This window comes from Anser brachyrhynchus (genome assembly GCF_964034855.1).
Source record: "Anser brachyrhynchus genome assembly, chromosome: 1".
Classification (NCBI taxonomy): Eukaryota; Metazoa; Chordata; class Aves; order Anseriformes; family Anatidae; genus Anser; species Anser brachyrhynchus.
Window position 1 is genome coordinate 163067356 of NC_137694.1, and position 21138 is coordinate 163088493.

Below are 21138 nucleotides of genomic sequence, written 5' to 3' on the forward strand. Positions count from 1 at the left end.
ACCCATTAGAAAATGCAGCATTTGTTCTGAATGACACGAGCCTTCACAGTGTTGTTCAGAAATACAAGAAAATACAAGAAAATAAATATATTATTGTTTAAGGTTTTCCAGTTCAACTTAATAATACACAGTACTTATTTTGAGCCAGGCTTTAAAATGGTCTGTTTAATTAATCTATTTTTATTTTCTTTTTATGTTTATCTGATTTTTTTTTCTACATAATAGAGCTTGCACTTGCTAAACTAGAACAGTATTTGATCAGCTCTGGGGAATGTAAGACAGAGGAAAATGTCATCCTTTCAGATTTCTATTACAGGCAACTATGGTGTACACTGCGCATGATGAATGAATACTTCCCTTTATCAATCAATCTTTGCAAACCAATTTGCTTACATTCTGCAGTGAGCTGCTTTTACAAAGAGGGGGTCGATTCTTAAGAGGATTATGTGTCAGAATAAGATATAGTACAGTAACAAACAGCTTTGTAGGAACAGCTCAGGATAAAAAATAGCTGAACTGTCTATTGTATTATAATTCTTTCTGTACCTCTCTCTCTCTCTCTCTCTCTCTGTTCTGCTTAATATTTTAATAAAATTAATTGTAGCTGTCTATATTTTGTACTATCATATATGAAGTTTTTAGCTGAACAAAATTTTTCTACAGCTTGAGAGTTCACAGATTCTAAGGACTTTCACAATTCAGGAGTAAATATGTTTACACTTAGAATTACTTTGTGAGTTTTTCAAATACCTTAAATAACTAAACTAAGGCAAGGAGGCTATACAACACTGAATGATGAGAAATGGCTATTAAAATAAACTGTAATTACCATACTCATAACAAAGCAACAAATTATGTCCACTTATTAAGCTTACTCTCATTATCATTTTGCAGTCAGTGTGAGCTTTGATAATGACTTGTAAAGAAATTGGATCAGTCCTGTAATGAACACAGAACACAAATATCTGAGAAAAGATGATTATATGTTTTACAAAACATCTTATAGTTTCTAGTCTTTTTAAGAATAAATTGCAAAATCAACAGATTTAAAAATGAGAACAATGGCTCAGTGAATGGTCAATAGAAGCAATAACCTACATTCATAAACGGTTTTGTCATACATAGAGTTTGAGATCTTGTTTTAGTCTTTCTTGGTCCTATGTGTTCTCCACTGATACTCAGCATGTAGTGCTCACATTATAAATTGGAGAGGATATTTTACCTTCAAAAATATAAGACTCTGCCTGTAGAAAACTCATTGCATGTAATAAAATAGAAAAAAAAAAACATAAATTAATTAAATATATTTATTAAATTCAACTTTGTATTTTATCTTAGTCATAGTAACTATAAAATAGAATAATTTAGGATGAAAGCACTTTATTCTCTTTTGGTTTAGCCTGTTCTAATACTGTATTTAACTTTTATTGATAGATAAACAGATTAATGTATCTTTTCCTGAATATTGATCCAAATTTCTGGATTGTCAGTGACACATATTTTGTCAATGCTTCTGAAAAGCATTATCCTTATCCTTTTTATTAGAATATGTATCTGCTTGTACTTCATATTACACTTGTCACTTGTTTATTTGTGAAGTTTAATACGACATGTAGACGTTTTAAGATAAAATTGAAGAGACCAATATAAAAAATTAAGTCAATGAAAGTTACTTTTTGAAATTCAGATGGGATTTATATCAGTGTAATCTGGCAGCTCCAAAGAACAACCATGGTGGGCGGTAAACTTTTGTTTTGTTTTGTTTTGTGTGTGTTGGTGGTTTCACACCAGTAGGTAGCTCAGCACCACCATACCAGTCACTTCCCCTCCTCAAAATAACAGGGAGAGAAAATATGATAACAAAAAGCTCATGGGTTGAGATAAGGACAGGGAGGTCACTCACCAGCTACAGTCATGGGCAAAGCAGACTCAGAATAAAGGAAATTAATGTGATCTATTGCCAACTAGTAACAGACTAAACCAGTGAGAAATAAAAGAAAAGCAAGCTAAAAACACCTTCCTATCCACCCACACTCTTCTGACTCTTTCCTCCAAGCAGCACAGTAGAATGAGGAATGGGGGTTGCAATTAGTACCTAATACTTCATCTCTGCCACTTCTTCTTCGTCAGTCTCTTCCCATGTTCCAACATGGGTCCTTCCCACAGGATGCAGTCTTTCCCAAACTGATCCAACGTGTGCTGCCCATAGACTGCAGTTCTTCAAGAACTGCTCCAGTGTGGGTCTGTACCATGGGGTACTGTCCTTCAGGAACAGACTGTTCCAGTATAGGTCCCCCACAGATGGCAGCTCCCACCAGACCTCCTGCTCCTCTCCATGGTCTGCAGCTGTGGCCTGGTGTCTGCTCCTGCAAGGGCTCTCCATGGGCTGCAGCCTCCTTCAGGCCTTACCTACCTGCTACACCGTGGATTCCTTCCTGAGCTGCAGCATGGAGATCTGCTCCACCATGGTACACCATGGGCTGCAGGGAGACAGCCTGCTCCTCCAGGGGCCTCTCCACAGGCTTCAGGGGAACAACTGCTCCAGTTTTCACTGCTCTTGGTGTCTGCAGAATTGTTCCTTTCTCTGTTTTCTTTCTTATCTCTCCTAGCTGCTGTTTTTCCCTTTCTTAAATAAGCTTTCACAGAGGTGCATACGACATGTCTCATTGCTTCAGCTTGGCCAGTGGCAGATCCCTTTTGGAGCCAGCTGGAAATGGTTCTTATCTAACATGGGGCAGCTTCTGGACTCTTCTTACAGAGGCCACCCCTGCAGCACCACTACTACCAAACCCTTGCCACATAAACCCAATACACTTGTCCAGCTATTCTGGCTCACTGACAAGTATAAAGAAAACAGAATATGATGATGTATGCTAAGACCTTCCTCTAGTAATATATTTGCTGTGCTGATTTTCCCTTTGACAAGTCTTTGTATATGACTATCAGTTACCTTCAAAGAATTAGGTGCTTAATTATTTAGAAATTAATAAAGGGAAAATACATTATCATTCCTTTGAGAGCAATCAGTGCATGTTTTTTCTCCCTTTCTCACAGCAGCCTATGCACAGTATCTTTGCCTGAGTACTAGCTTAGAAATAAAACATAAAATGATTTGTTTCTAGTTAAATTAAGAAAATCACAATTAAATATCAGTTGGTGTATCAGTGAATTATTTTGCAAATTTCATAATTAAGATATTGTCTCCTCAGAAAATATCCCTCTAGTGGGATCATCACAATGATATCCCTCCCATTCCAAAGAGAAACCTGCAATTCGACTCCCAGCAATAAGGAGTGAATTCATATGAATTATCATTAAGCAAAAATATTAACCTTGAGTTAAGGAAGAAATCTGTCAACTCTGAGGTAGCAGCACAGTATAATATCAATGGGACTTGCAATTTCAGGAACACACTGTCTCTGTCCTTAAACCATTACAGCCTACCTACTTGTGTAAGGACACTTGCTATGACCATCAGAGGTAAACAGAAGTTTGCATTGCATCTCAGTGATTTTTGCAAGACAGCACAAAGATAAAGACAATGACATTATTTGTCAAAATGAACCTAGAACATCCATAACTAAATTGTCTCTTCTGTGTGATGGATGTTGTTTTTATCAGGAAATTATGTCACAGTAAAGTAGTCTACTCAGCTTTAGCTAGTGAGCTGAGTTGTGGATAATTTCTAAACAACTAAGTTCAAGGTAGTTTCCTCTGCTTTGAAAGTAAAACAAACTACCTTAATCTTAGTGATCTCTAAGTGTGCATGCTTGGAAAGTGAAAATTTAGCAACCTGGTTTATTAATCTTTTTTTTTTTTCATGTAGCTAATCCATGAATGATTGAGATTCAATCAATTCAGTCAGCTGGCTGAATCATCAGTTTCTTTACTAAAAGTTTATGAAGATCATGATGAGAGTACTGATCCATTTCTCTTTACTCTCTCTGGAAAAAGAAGCTATAAAAATGACCTCCTTACACTGTGAGGTAATTGGCTGTGCCACTGCTAAATCAGTCACAGATATGACAACATTCTATACTGATGCAAAGGAAGGGAAATTCATCAATCATATGCACATCTGAACTAATTACCCTATACAGCCTTACTAGTTAACAGAGAGGGTATATTTCCAGGACATAATTCATCTTGCCTTAAAGTAGACATTTGAGATAGTTCAGAAAAAAATTACCTTAATTGTGTCAATTACTCTCTTTTTAATCTGAAACAAAAATAGTAAGACTACCTTGTCCACATATATGGACATATATAGACATATATGTCTAAGAACAAAGAATTTATCTCTGATGTTAATTGGTAATCTTACAGGTGTTTTTTTTTTTTTTTTTTTTTTTTTTTTTTTTCTGTCCCTGCAGAGGAACAAAGTAAAACATGTTTTTTAAAAGACATCATATTCTATGAAAATGTCTCTATAAAACAACTACTTCTTACATATCTTCTAAGGAAAACAAACAAACAAACAAAAACCACCTTTGGATTATGTTCTGAAATTATGAAAAACACAATAAAATATAGTTTTAATTTTCTTTCTATTTTGTTTCTGCTGTCAGATCTTTTAAAATATAACAGAGATCTTCCTTAGAAAGAATGCTTCAAATGAAGGCTAGTTTTCCAAAACAGTAGCAATAAACAATAGAAACAATTATTTCTAAGAAATGTGTGGCTTTCCAGTAACAACTCTGAAAGTTCAAATTCACATAAAATGATGAAGAAACCTTATTTCCGTTTTATGAGACTTTCACTAGTAGGTGATGTTAGCCTAAAATATTTTTTTTTTAAAGCAATAGTGACAAAATCTAAACATATACCAAAATTATACCAAAATTTAAAGCTTAAAACTCCACTTGAGAAAGTAGCTTTAAAACAGATATGCAAGTACAACACAACTGCTGACCTCACTTTCAAATAAGGGAACATTTAGATGATACAAAATATATTTATTTTTACCAAGCTAGCAAGAAATGGGTTAACATAACTCAAATATATTGTTCATTTGTGACAAATCATCTTATTCTTCTATATTTCATTTATGGAAATCTTTATTTCAATTACAGGACTCCTTTATATATATATATATTATATATATATAAAATACAGATACAATTGTCATAAATTTGGTATAAGGATTTTCATATTTGAACATGCATTATTAAGCAAACATAATTTTTAACCCTCTGAATATAGGAAAGACTGAGTATCAAAGTAGCTTTACACGCTATATATTTCTAAAACTATTTTGAGTAACAGAATAAATAAAAATATCATTGCTTTCAGACCCAAATGATGAATGAAACTCCTGTATAAAACTATATACAATAAATAATATTGTATTTCAGGATGTGGTTTCCTTCTGAATTCATCATTAAGGCTAGATTTATATATATTCACATCAGAGGAATACTGCAATCAAATCCTATTTGGAAAGTGGCTCATAAGATTATTTGAACATGTAAAGAAGACCTGACTTTCTTATTGACATACAAATTCAGTTATTAGAGGCATCAGAAGTAACCATCGTACAGATAAACACTGATATCAGTCAGTGTACTAAAGCCTGAAAATGTTGATTTTATTTTTTTAATTTTTATTTTTTACAAATATTTAGTAATATAATGTTCCTGGGACTGCATCTTGAACAGGTGTGTTTAAAAGGAATTTTTTGTTTGATCAGACTCTGATCAAGACTACTTAATTACAGAACAATAAGAATTGGAGTGATTCTGTGAAGTTTCATTATATCTTGAATAATGTCAACATGAAAAATAAATAATTCTGACTTTTGATTCTGTATTCACTTCTAGCAGACATTAATTGTTCTTGTATTCTTTTTGTTGACTTGACTTGGAACATCATCAATTAGGACATTTGAACACAGTAATGGATTAAAAACAGACTGAAAACTAGAATTTCTGCTACACGTTTAAGGAATGATTGATTATTTCATTTATTTTAAACCAATTTTCTCTTCTCTCTACCTTAGAAAAACTTGTATTGTTTTAATAAATTAATTATTAATACTCCCATAAACTATTCTTACAAATTCATATCTGATTTATTAGGCTTAAGCCCTATACTCCTTATTTAGTCTATTAGTAAAAGTAATGAATTCTGTGTCATTCAACTTCCACAATGAAGTTACATTCCTATAAACTAGACTGGAGTTATATAAATTACCATTTTCAGTTAGAGATGGACACAAAATATCTGCTTCACACATTTAACTTAAATTAATTCCTACATTTAACTTCAGATTTGCTCCGTAACATAAAAAATGTGTTGCTATAACATTCCCTATTGAGATATTTAAACATTAACAAAGCTAAGTATTTCATTTCAGTATAGTAATTTAAAATCATAGAATCATAGAACGGCTCGGGTTGGTGGAAACATTAAAGATCATCTAGTTACAACCCTTCTGCCATAGGCAGGGATGCCACCCACTAGATCAGGTTGCCCAGGGTCCAACATGGCCTGGAACACCTCCAGGGATGGGGCATCCACAGCTTCTCTGGGCAGCCTGTTCCAGTGCCTCACCACCCTCTGAGTGAAGAATTTCTTCTGAACATCTGATATAAATCTCCCCTCTTTCAGTTTAAAAACATTCCCCCTTGTCCTAGCATTATTTGTCTGAGCAAAAAAGTTACTTGTCATATTTGTTATAAGCCCCCATTAAATATTGAAAAGCTACAATGAGGTCACCCCAAAGCCTTTTCTTTAGGCTGCACAGCCCCAGCTCTCTCAGCCTTTCTTCATAGGAGAGGTGCTCCGGCCCTCTGATCATCTTTGTAGCCCTCCTCTGGACCCATTCTACCAGGTCCACATCCTTGTTGTGCTGGGGACTCCAGACCTGGACGCAGCACTCCAAGTGGGGCCTCACAACGGCAGAGCAGAGGGGAACAATCACCTCTCTTGACCTGCTGGCCACTCCTCTGCTGATGCAGCCCAGGATGCAGTTGACATCCTGGGCTGCAAGCATGCACTGCTGGCTCATATTAAACTTTCCATCTTCCAGAATCCCCAGGTCCTTCTCTGCAGGGCTGCTCTCAACAAGTTCTTCACCCAGTCTGTACTCATGCATGGGGTTGCCCTGACCCAGGTGTAGCACCTTGTACTTAATTTGGTTCTTCTGGGTTGTAAAAATTATATTTCTATTTGAAGATCTTTCTTAATCATTTGAGAATTTTTTGCTGTTTTTAATATAAATTATTATGCAAGCAAAGACTAAAAGTATATTTATTTAAGGTTTATGTTCTTAAAACTGCATTAATGCTTATTTGCCTGATGATATTAATTGTTGTCAACATGGTCATCATACTTGGAGACTATGTGTGCCACAAATAATTCTAAGATAGAGAGAAGACATTTTAGTTGTTCAGCCATAATTCTTATTGGGGGGTAAGATAGAGAGCTGTTTATTACATTTTGTGGTTGCTATTGTTATTTTAAAAGCAGATTTCTTCGGAAAGAAATTATATAGAAAAATAATTTTAAGGAAAAGACAAAACAAAAACCTTTCTCTAGGTTTTCTTTTGTTCTTTTGTTTTCCTGATTTATTTTTCATTTACAACATTTTTGAAGTAACACATAGACACTTCACATTGGAAATTTTCACATTTCTAAAGGTGTTATATTTGAAGTTGTATTAGGTTTACATGGCAAAATTTGGATAGCAGCAGGTCTGCAAGGGTGGCCTCTGTGAGAAGAGTCCAAAAACTGCCCCGTGTCAGTCAAAAGAGTCCAGTCACCTGCTCCAAGTCCAGGGAACTTTCCATCTTCAAAAAAATTCGTAAAGAACATTGGTCTAAAGAGAGCAGTGGAGTCTCACACTGCATAATATTTATTGCACAGAAGGCTGAGGGATCCTTTGAAGAAATTTTAATGAAGCAGAATTACATTAAGCTTTGAAATAAACAGCAGAACAGTGCTCTGAAGATTTCACCAAAACTAACACAGTTTGCAAAATATTTTGTTTTCAACAAAGTAGTGTTTTGTTTATTTGTTTGTTTGTTTGTTTTACCCTGGTGCTTTAAACATCATAATGAAACTTTTGAACAATCCTGAGAAGATCAGATGGTGAAGTAAATTCTTAAGAGTGTCTGGGCACACTGGTGAAATTAAAACTTTACTCTGATTGGACTGATTTACTAGCTGAGTTCACATTCCACACTATGCACGTAGGAAATATCTCTAGCTAATTATGCTGCCCCTGTCATGCCCATATTTTATAAATTACCAGTTGACATATGTAGAGACAGGACTGCAATGGAGATTTTTTAATAGAGGAAAAGCTACCAAAAAGTTACTTTTTAAAAATCTATACTTGACACTCTTGAAACAATACATATACAGCACAGATGAAGAGACGAGACACAGTAACCTTAGTTTAAATAATAGAAGAATAACCTAGGTAAATACTAAAGATAGCTCATCTTGTTCAGATAACTTTCATACTTTCATATAAAATATATTTTTCATCTATAGATTTTAAAGTATCATCTGCACACTGTTTTATTTTTTCTTTACACAATTCTGAACAACAAGACCAAGGTGATATTGCTGAAATCTTACATCGATATTGAGCGTATAACCTGGTTTCCTTTATTTTGTTTTGTTTGTTTGTTTGTTAGTTTGGCTACAGATAAGTACTTTTTTTTTTTTTTTCCCCCCAATGTAATCATATACTAGAATGTATTGTAAGGGTTTGTGATTTGTTGTTGTTGTTGCTTTCATTGTTTCAAGAAGTTATTTCATATGCACCACTTACATTTTTTTTCCTTCCTCAGATCATATATTACAAAATATAATTAGCTTTTATTAATATTTTTGTATTTTGGTGAACCCCAAAATACATATTCTTTTAAAGATTTTGCAAAACCTGTCTTTCCATAAAATCCATGTTTAGATCAGATAATATTTAGAGTTAATGTTTCTTTTCATTCCATGCACTTCCTCACCCCTTCCTTCCCCCTTTCTCTCCGGGCATATGTAACATCACTATGTTCTGTAGCATTTACTTCTTCAAAGTAGACTTTTCATTTCTCTCTGGAGATTAAGACATTTCACAGTAGTTATATAAGATGGTAATACAGCCAAACTGATTTTACAGGCCTTTGGATTTATTTGATTTGAATTGCTTTTTTTCATTCCTTGCAGAATTTATATCTGACCCCATCAGCTTATGACACTTTTGAAAAAGCACCAAGCTTTGCAGATCTTCTGAGGTACAACTCAGAAAATTGCTTGTATGACTGAGGATACAATATTGAGTTGAGTCATGCGCAACCATCAGTGCAACGCAATGCTTGTAGTTCTCTAACACAACATGTCTTGAAGTTTGGGTTCACTGGTTTGTTCTCAGTGGAGTTAAGCTGGAATCTTGCATTTTGTGCCTTTCCTTTTCCCTTCCACTTTTCTTCCATCCCCTCTTCCTTTAGATCTTTCAATTTTTTAATTCCTCAAGGGAGTATGTTTAAATATTTTCCTATGTAAATATTTTCCTATAACTGTCATGAACTTTTCTCTGTAATGTCAATTAATTGTATTTAATTAAAATTATGAGTGAGATTTTAGTATTCCCTTTATCTATCCATGATTTGGAAGTGTTTGTGATTCTGGTTTTAGCTCTGACAATAGCTATTTGAGTGACTATGCTGTTTGCTTGCTTTCTTTGTGCCCTTTGTTTTCATTTTGCAATATGAGAATAATGACACAGATTTTATCTTTAAATTGCTCATTGCCCTTCAGTGGTCACGGAGTTACATGTGAGCATTATAAATAGACTTCAAGCCTACAGCTATTTCCTTGTTTCCTTTACTAAACAATGCTACATGGTAATTTAATTACCTTCATCCTGTCCTACCTTAATGACTGTTATTGCTCAGCAGTCATGGCCTTTTCCATTTTTCTTCAATTTAATAAATGAAAATCTGCTTATTGTGCTGTCTTTTGTTTGAACTTTTAATCATATGTTACTTTTACATTTTTACAGATTTGTATCACTGAAAATAGAGAGATGTAGTCAGAGACAATTCCAGAATCTATATGACTCTATATTTTACATTTACTGTAAGTACCATGTTCTTTACATTATTATTTAGTAATAGGTGGATAATAGCTCCATCCATTTGTGCTGAAATTGTATGTCATGGAGAACTGCATTATTCAAAATTTGGCTTCCTTCAATTTTTTTTTCACTTGTGTTGGAGGGGAATGCAGGGAGAAAAAAAACAGGATAGTCTTCTACAGAATTAAAAGGTAGCTCTGTTGCCAGTGATACAAACTGGCAGTTTTGTTACACCATTTAGAACTTATTATTCTCAAAAAACTCAGACCTTATCTGAGAGGCAAAACACTCAGGTGGACATCTGAGAACAACACAGCAAAAGCATAATTTTAAGTCAGGCAGATAAAAAAATACAGAAGAAACTATCCAACTTCTGCCAAAGTTTGCTTTACAGGACTTTTCTTTATTACAGAAGAGATCTATGACTGTGAAAGGGTCCTGTTTAACAGTTTAACATGAGCTGCTTTACCAAGTAAAATAAAGCATTTCTCTTTTCCTTATTTTCAGTAAGATGTAGATCTACTGTAGATCTACTTACAATTTTACAAGTTGACTATATATATATATTATATAATATATATATTATATATAATTACATTATATAATATATATATATTAATGAGAACTATATATATATAACTATATATATATATTAATGAGAACTATTCAAAAACTTTCATTATGAAAACTGTGAATTGTTCTAGATATAATATACAAAAATACATACACAAAAACTCATTTTAAAGTGGTTAAATTAGCTGTGTGTGACACAGCTTCAGATGCAAATTACATAATGTTTTCCTTAACTATCTATGATTGTTCATAGGACTCTCCCATCAGTCTTGATATATTCCAGAGGTTAACACATTATTAACCATTTGTAAGGAAACATGTCTCTGGTATTATCTCACTCATTTTAACACAAATATTCTTTACACCTTCAGCAAACAAGTAGGAAAATGACATCTAAAAACAACTTGAAGGGAACATCAAACATGAAAAAGACAGCATAAGGCACAGAGAGTTTTGTTGTTGTGAAGTTTTATCCACAAATATGATATATATGGAAAATAGATCTCACTTTAAATCAGCAGTCCTTCTTTCATTGTTTATTACTTAAAGGCTCTCAGCACAGATATGAGGTGAACTGTATACCTACCAACACACTCAGGATAGGTAACTTAGAGCACTTAGAGGTGCTATTTCTCTGACCCTTATTCTTCTCTATCCCCTTGAAAAAAAAAAAAAAAAAGCAGATGTATGCTATTTGCTCTGTAACCAGCACTGTAAACAAATTGGTTTTATATTAATAAATTTTAAAATGATTTGGAAAAGCATTTTTAATTTTAAAATAATATAATTGGGAAGTATATGAAAGAATATGCCTTAGAGAACACCTTCTATACTTTTGACTGATTCAACACGAGGAAAAGATATCAGGGATCCTAGTCTGTCTTTTAACTGTCAACCTTTGGTCCAGTTCTACTGGTGCTCTTTGGAGCTTCTGAACTTTTCTAAAGTGCTTATGCCAATGGAGAAAGAGTATAGTAAGACTGTGCCATGAACTTTCTTACACTTAAGATGTGTCTTTTCACTGGTGAAGGAATAAAACTACTGTGCCTATGAATCATATGTATATGTCAGACGAGAGTTCAACTAAGACAGGAAATCCTCTTCTAGTGATTTGCAGCCAGGTTATGGTTCATTTATAGCAGCTGAGTGGCACAGTGGGATCATAACTATATTTGAGAATCTGGTAAAATATTTCCCTGAGGTGTTTCCATTACTGAAGCAGCTGAACTACTATACATTTTATATACTTTGCGATCTATTATAGCCCTAGATATCGAAGCAAACAAAAAAAATCATATGGAATGCCATTTTGTCTATTTATAGTCATTATTTATATTTAATGTACATATAATTATTTTTCAAAACTTACTGATGCTTTTTCATCTCACTTTCATACAAACTATGCTTTCTAAAAATAGCCCTTTGAATTCACACTATCCAGCTATAAAAATTCAATTTTTTAAGTTATAGTCCTAATCCACAGAAGAGGCAAGCTCTGACATTATACCAATAATATTTCTGGAAAGATTAAATTCATACACTCTCCCCCCATTCCCCCTCCAGTGAAATATTACATATTTGGAATAGTGATTAACAAGAACATGATGCTGTTATTTCATATGTTGAATGTAAATTTACAGGGCTGGGTTAGCATTTCAAGACACCAGCATATGTGGTAAAAACATTCTGCAGTGCCCATTTTTCTTGGATTATTAATGTTTACTCTAACTTTAGCAAACTAACAGAAAAATCAGTTTACAAAGAGCAGAATAATTATATCAAAGAACCTTTCCTTCCTTTCTTTTTTTTTTTTTTCTTCCTGATGCTGGTCCGTCATATATAATGCAATACTACTTTACATATGTCTCAGAAAAGATATAATTTACAGATTCCAGGCTTGATCAAAAGCTTTATGACATGTAATTGAAAAAAAAATATATTTTTTCTTCTTTCATTATAAAGGTATGATGATTAAAACATGGTAAAATACAGGGATAGATTTTCTTTTTTTTTTTTTTTTTTTCTCCCCATGAGGTACCCATGGAATAGCAACAAAGATATCAAAATCTTGTTTTACAACAATGTAAAACTTACGAAATATGTTGTCTATTAAAAAAAAAAAAAAGCAATCACATTATTACTTTTACTTATTCCTCTTTAGATGTTTGTGTGAGCATTTTTTAACAAATATTTTCCCTGAAATAGAGATTTGGGTTTAATTGGAATTTATAGCAACATAAGGGGAAAAGCTGCAAGAAGTGATTTTTTAATCCATTAAAATAAGCTTTATAAAATGATGGAATCACAAATTAAGATGCCTTTTGCAAAATCTTGCCTTTTTTCTTATATTTAAATCCCAATGTACAGTTGTCCTTCTATTATTTACTAAAAAAATCTAACTTTTAATTTGTTTACTTTGCAGAACAGTTTTGCTAATTACTATTTAAAGCTGTTAGTAGATATCAAATCAAGTTAGTAAATATCTTATGAATAACATACCCTTCTAAAAATGAAAATGGAAAGAGGAATGCATTTAAAACATAGTTCTCTTAGTTCTCTAAGATATAGGCTCTTGCAAATTGCCAAGCTCTCCCTTAGAGATGCTAACCAACCTCAGCTGCCCCTGGGGTCAATGGGAGCTGTGAGTACTCATGACCTTTTCAAGGTGCACTGAGAACCTGGTACTCTTACAGATCTCAATAGTCTAGGGCTTGAAGGAAGTCAGCTACAAGCATTTGTCTACACTGTGTACTGTACTGAAATGTAGCAAAGTATGATTGACCCGTAAAAGACCTAGTCAGAGCACTGGAAGCTGATTAGCAGAAAGCAATTGGGATCTTAATTACCTGAGGTACCTTTGGATACTCCTGCTTGCTACTAGCTGCTTCTACAATGCTTCTATTAAAGCCAAAGCAAACTGGCACTGCTACTACTACTAGCAAATGACTACACTGGTAGGATGGTTCTCATGAGGTTTGTCTGTGTGCACATATCCAGTGACATATTAGGGGAGAGAAACTGAACCAGAAAAGCCTAGAGGTTGATTGCTAATAGTACAATGATTCATATGGTTTGGAGCTTACTTTCTTGCAGTTTCCTGAATAGAAAGATAATAATCAGTGCAGAGTGTCCTACACTATTTTGTCAAACTTACTGCTTCCAGGAATAGCCTAGATTAAACTACACTGTATAAATAGGAAATTCTATCATATAGAAATACTGGGGCTGTGATGTATAGCTTCGTCTTCTAATGCTAGAACTCGTTGTCCCACCTAGCTACAGAACTTTAAATATAGTGACTATCCAGAATTTTAGACTTTGATGCTAAGGTTGATTTGCACTACACAAAGTGAGTGATATAGGTAGTTACCAAGATAAGATTTTAAAACAAAGTCTATTGACTAAGAGAGAGAACAGCAAAGAATGGATGTATTGTGAAGAATTTTCCTTTTGCTTTTTCTATTTTCTGTCTTTAAAAATGTCTTAAGGGGTAGACAAAAAAAAAGAAACTTACCAAAAAAAAAGAATTACCATCACTTCTTGTTAATGACGACAACTTTATTTTTTATTTAACAGAAAATAGTGAGAAATTTTCCAGGCAATTTTCTTAAAAAAAATAAAAAAATAAAAAATTGCTTTGATTGTTGCATTGTTGCTTTACATCATCAAAGGAAGAGAATCAGGAAGCTTTCAGTTTATGAAAACAGATTTTTTCAATCAGAAAAGTCTAATTCATTTTTGTAAGGCTTAAAAACCAATAAAAATTTTCCCATGCTTCTGTTTTATGGACATTATCTGGGAAAATTAAAAATGAAATGGTACTGCATCTGAGATACCTTATTAGTAAGAGACGCATTCTGTCATCTGGACAAATTACAATGCCACCGAGAGAAAGCAGTTCTCCATTTTGGTTTGTCATTAAGGGCAATGAGAACAAAAGCTCAGGTCAAAATTATGACTTACATATGCATGTGCCTTACAAGAAAAAAAAATAGAAAGAGCTACAGAAACTCTTTCCTCTCTGACCTTTCTATAACCAGATTATCATTTATCATTACATAAAACTTTTTTTTTCTGAATACCAAGAAAAAGTCCCCACACTATAGGCATCATTTTGTGCAGTATTTTTGTTTGCTATGAATAATATGGATTTGTTGTACTGTTCTATTTAATTTTCTTGTATGTCTAAGTTTCCCATTTTTTTTATAGATATTGTAATATTATCAGTTTCAGAAAACTCAAAGGAGAGAATAAACTTATTATAATTTTCCTTTGAATAATCATCAGTTCTTGACAATGTTTAGTAGTTCTGAAATTTTATGTTTCTTCGTTGAGCCTTCCTATTCTCCACATAGATATTTTGATGAACATTCATTCTGATTTTTATTCACATGCAGTGAAGTTTTCCTTTTCAATTTTGTTCTCTCACTGGAAAATGATACTTAGCTAATCAATGCTATGTAGTCATGTCACAGTCGTGTTAATTTGGGAATGTTATGAATTATTTTTTTTATGTGATTATTTTATATCAAACTCTTCTCTCCTACTCACTGTTTATAAGTTTATATACACATTATAAGGAACCCATGTCTCATAATCTAAAGTGAGATAAAGATAAATTATCATGAAGTCACTTAGGCTGTCACAGGATGTGTGTGCTGACTCCTTATAATTTATAAACCTATATCACTCTATCAGTTAATAAAGTAGAGGTTCAAAACAGCAAGAGAATTTTCTCAAATAATAGTCATAGATATGGCTTAGACAACATTCAACTGACAGGGACTAAACTGATAATGACTTTAATGGAAAAACAGATAAGAATTCTTACCAATTAATAAACTTATTGTCATGGAATTGATTTTATACAGCTTTAATGTAGCAGCAATTAAGGATTTATTTTATACCTTTATAGTAAGTAAAAAGGTTAGACTTTGTTATTTTTAACAGCACTTAATCAGCATTTGATCATTAGCCAATTTAACACAATGATTTCAACAGAATTTACTACAATAGAAACAGCAACTTAGTTAATTCAAGAACGACAAATTAACTGCAGGGTCTTGGTGACTGTCTAAATCCAGTCAAGAGGTTTCCAAAATACCCCCTAGAGTGAATTACTCACCCTACTTTGTCGGTTTCTGTCTGTGGATGAGCTTGTACCTCGAGGAATCAGACATGAGGTGTACATCCCCTCCGGGGTGCCCTGGGAGGTGTCCAAGGGGGAGATTGAGGGTGCAGCCCACTGCAGTCCCTGGAGAGCTCAAGGGGCTCTTGGCTTGGAACTACTATTTATAGGACCATGAGTTGATTGACCGCTGGATAGTACTTTTCCATCCAGGCTATGGTTCAGATAAGGCAATTTTGGTATTTTCCACCAACCCTGCCATTCTGGTACCTTTAAATATGTACAGTTATGGTACTCCCAAAAGCCGAGGCTGCAGGGTCTGAGATACAATCAGGGAGTGCCTGTACATACACACCTATTATTCCTGTTGCCCACTGACAGTGGAGGACTTATGTAACATTAGTTAATCTGAACCATAGTTGTGTTGGGGAAAAATTATTCCACCACATTTTCTTCTGGTTGCTATATTTACAAGATAATGTGAGTGACTTGTAGTCAAACTCACATTCCTTATCACACTGTTCTTGGACTTTGATGTGATCCATCATTTCCCCATGAGTAATTTCAATGGGTAACTGCCTTAAGGCAGTACCCTCCTTTGTTCATGATCATGGGCAAGGAACAGTCGCACTGAGGCCTACTGTGGCTTATAAACCTGAGCAAGTGCAAGACTAGAGCATACCCATTACACTCATTATTGAACTTTTCCCAGATCTTATTTTTTTTCCTTAAATCTGATTAGATTTTAACCATTCTGATGGTTAAAAAGACTTTTATCAAACACAATCCCTTTTTGTCACAGAGTTGACTTCTTAGGTTTCCAATGATTTTACAGTTCCATAGAAAAATGAATTTAAGTAAATATCGGGAAGATAAAAGGATACTAATACTAAATATTAAAGGTCACCTTTACCTTAAAAGCTAGGCTAGAAGCTTGAGAAAGATTACTTCAGAAACAATTCAAAAATTAGGGTCTAAAATAGCATTTATAAGAACTAGAGGGATTAAAAATAGGTGCTATTGATTTAAGATGGAGCTTTAAACTATCTGTGTAAGAATAAGGCTGGGATTCTGCAGACTTCTGGATAAACATTCTCGATTAAAGAAAGAGATGGGTTGACAAAGAATATAGATGGACTTATTCTCCCTGGTTTGTTCCCCTATTTATATTAAGGTCATGGATATATCTAAGTATTCTGTTATGGTGATGAGACCAATATAAAATACTCTATGCTTTTGTGAACTATAAATTACTGAAGAGCTGCTGGGATTCACTTTATGAAAAGACCAAATTAAATTCAAGAGAAAATAAGGAAAACCACTCAAACAGTATTGAAAGAATTTGTGAAAGCTGGAGGACAGTCTTAATGTTTGATTTTGAGAAACAGCGAGTATAAACTTTTGTCATGACTGGAAATATTCTGTGTTTCAGAATATTTTGCAAATATGAAGAACTTGCAAATACTTGAATTTAGTAAAATGCATAATAATAATAACAATAAAAAAACTATGATAGCAGTGTAAATTTGCTTTCAAGGTGTAGCAGTTGGAGTTATAAAACAGCATAACTGTATCAAAATCACAGTTTCACAATAAAAAAGGAATATAAAAATGAAACAAAAAGGTGTTAAAATTGCCATGAATGCTCCCCCCCCCCCAAAAAAAAAAAGACCACAAATAAAAAAAAAGCAACATAATTTTTCCCAACACTACCATATATTTGAGCCAGCAGTGTGCCCTGCTGGCCAAGAAGGCCAATGGGATCCTGGCGTGCATTAAAAGGAGTGTGGCCAGCAGGTCAAGGGAGGTGATCCTCCCCCTCTACTCTGCCCTGGTCAGGCCTCACCTGGAGTACTGTGTCCAGTTCTGGGCTCCCTGGTACAAAAAAGACAGGGATCTCCTGGAAAGAGCCCATTGGAGGGCCCCGGAGATGACACAGGGCCTGGAGCATCTCCATTATGAGGAAAGGCTGAGAGACCTGGGTCTGTTCAGCCTTGAGAAAAGAAGACTGAGGGGGGATCTTATCAATGTTTATAAATATCTTAAGTGTGGGAGACAGAGGGATTTAGCCAACCTCTTTTCAGTGGTGTGTGGGGACAAGACAAGGGACGATGGCCACAAAATGGAGCACAGGAAGTTCTGCACCAGTACGCGAAAGAACTTCTTCATGGTGAGGGTGATGGAGCACTGGAACAGGCTGCCCAGGGAGGTTATGGAGTCTCCTTCTCCGAAGATATTCAAGGCCCGTCTGGAGGCCTACCTGTGCAATTTGCTCTAGGGAACCTGCTTTGGCAGGGGAGTTGGATCCGATGATCTTTCAAGGTCCCTTCCAAACCCTTCAATTCTGTGATTCAGTGATATGTTTGCTAGAGCTCCAAGAGCTCCAACATATGGGGTATTTATGTCAAAAATCATACAACAAATAATGATTTGAAATCAGGACATACTGCTTTTCACGGTTTTAAATGCCGTGTCAAAAAGCCTTTGAATAATAGCAGTAAAATCAGCTTCTCAGTGAGTTACTGTGCAAAATACTGGCTGATTTGAAACCAGTTATGCTTTGTTTTTGTTTCAGGCTTGACATTTCTTTCCTTATGTTCTAACTTAATATTAATCTTCAAATTACAAATTGTTTTTTAATTGTTTCTAAAACTGATTAATTCAGGTTCCGTTGAATCAAAACATTCCTTAAAGTTTAAAGCAGAGCTTGAATTCTTGGTACTTTGTTCTCTAGAATCTTCAGTATGCCTGAAATTATACACTTGAAAGAAGAGAGGTTTAATCGTTATGATACTCTGGTTCTTCTTGTCTTTAATTAGCCCTTAGTTAATTTAGACAACTCTGGGACACTAGGGTATAATGAAAAAAAAAAAAAAAGACATCCAGAAAGTACAGTGCTGTACAAGCTCATAAGAGTTTCATAAATAACATAAGCAACTATTTCAACTTTTTTTTTTTTTTTTCTAATTAATATGAATGCCTAGAACGACTAGCCTTTCACATTTTCTTCAAGGACTTGCACTCCTGTGTTTATGATAGCTGGCATGATATATATTAGTGTAATATTCTGTTTAACTTAAACTGAATCTAACATTGTAAAACTACTTGTCCCCACCCTAAGAGAAAAAAAAAAAAAAAAGCAATAAGAAAAAAACAAAGTAGATATTGATAAACAAAGTTTACAAATCAAATAGCTTAGTTGCCTGTGTGTATTCTACAAACACCGTTAAGATGCAAATCGCAACATTACTTAGAAAATTGGTTGAAAGCTGCCTTAAGTTTGTATATTGCTGTTGAGATTAGTTGAGCGTGAATGTCATAAAGACGTGACATTCATGTCATGAGAAAGAGGAGGCTCAAGGAAGAAGTTGTTTTCTACAAGTACAGCTACAACAGAAATGCAAGACTGTGAAGACACCATGCTTATTCTTCCACTATAAAGTCTAGAAGTTGATTTGTCTGAAGTGTACATTTAAAATAACCCTATTTATTAATATTTTAATATGATATAACTTAACTTTCATCAAACAAACAAGAAAGTATTTGAGAATAATTATTTGTGTCTGAGCAAATTAATTATTTGTGTCTGTATCTGTCTGAGCAAGGACCTGCAGCTTAAAGTGAGGGAAAAGAGGGAAATGTACAGGAAGTGGAAGCAGGGTTTTGTAGCCTGGGAGGAATACAAGGGTGTCATCCGGATGTGTAGAGACAGGATCAGGAAATCCAAGGCACAGATGGAGCTGAACTTGGCAAGGGATGTGAAGAATATCAAGAATGGATTCTACAGATACATAGGCAGGAGGGGACAGGCTAAGGAGAGTGTTCCCCCTCTGATAAACGAGACGTGAGAACTGGCTTCCTCAGACATGGAAAAAGCCAAGGTACTCAATAAGTGCTTTGCCTCAGTCTTCACTGGTGGTCAAGTTTCCTACGTCTGTCAGGACCCTGAACCTCGAGGAGAGGGTGAGAGGAGCGGATTCTGTCCCACTGTGACAGTGGAACAAGTCTGGGACCGCCTAAGGAAATTGGATGTGTATAAGTCCATGAGGTTGCCAAGATGTTCTCCATCATATTTGAAAAATCTTCGCTGTCAGGTGAAGTCCCTGGTGACTGGAAAAAGGGAAACATTACTCCCATTTTTAAGAAAGGGAAAAAGGAAGACCCAGGGAACTACTGGCCGCTGAGCCTCACCTCTGTGCCTGGGAAGACCATGGAGCAGATCCTCCTGGAAGACATGTTAAGGCACGCACAAGATAAAGAGGTGATTTGAAACAGTCAGCACGGCTTCACCAAAAGCAGATCTTGCCTAACCTATCTGATGGCCTTCTATGATGGAGTGACAACATCGGTGGACAAAGGAAGGGCGATGGATGTCATCTACCTGGACTTGAGCAAAGCCTTTGATATGGTCCCTCACCACATTCTTCTCTCTAAATTGGAGAGGTATGGATTTGAAGGATGGACAGTTTGGTGGATAAAGAATTAGTTGACTTGTCACAGCCAAAGAGTTGTGGTCAACAGTTCCATGTCTGGGTGGAGGCTGGTCACAAGTGGTGTCCCTCAGGGGTTGGTCTTGGGTCCAGTGCTCTTCAACATCTTTATCAATGACACAGACAATGGAATCGAGTGCACCCTCAGCAAGTTTGCAGATGACACCAAGCTGAGCAGTGCAGTTGAAACAATAGAGGGCAGGAATGCCATTCAGAGGAACCTGGACAGGCTGGAGAAGTGGGCCCATGAGAACCTAATGAGGTTCAACAAGGCCAAGTGCAAGATGTTGCGCTTGGGCTGGGGCAATCCCAGGTATTTATATAGACTGGGCAAAGAAGAACTTGAGAGCAGCCCTGCAGAGAAGGACATGGGGGTCCTGATGGACAAGAAGCTGGACATGAGCCAGCAGTGTGTGCTTGGAGCCCAAAGGCCAACTATGTCCTGGGTTGCATTAAAAAAGGGATGGCCAGCAGAGAGAGGGAGGTGGTTGTCCCCATCTACTCTGCTCTTGTGAGACCCCACCTGGAATACTGCGTGCAGGCCTGGGGCCCCCAGCACAAGAAGGATGTGCAGCTCTTGGAACGGGTCCAGAGGAGGGCCGCTAAGAGGATCAGAGGGCTGGAGCACCTACGAAGAAAGGTTGAGAGAACTGGGCTGGTTTAGCTTGGAGAAGAGAAGGCTCAGGGGAGACCTCATTGTGGCCCTCCAGTACTTGAAGGGAGTGTATAAACAGGAGGGGGAATACCTGTTTACATGCATTGGTAGTGATAGGACAAGGGAGAATGATTTTAAACTAAGACGGGAGATTCAGGTTAGTTATTAGGAGGAAGTTTTTCACTCAGAGGGTGGTGAGGCCCTGGAACAG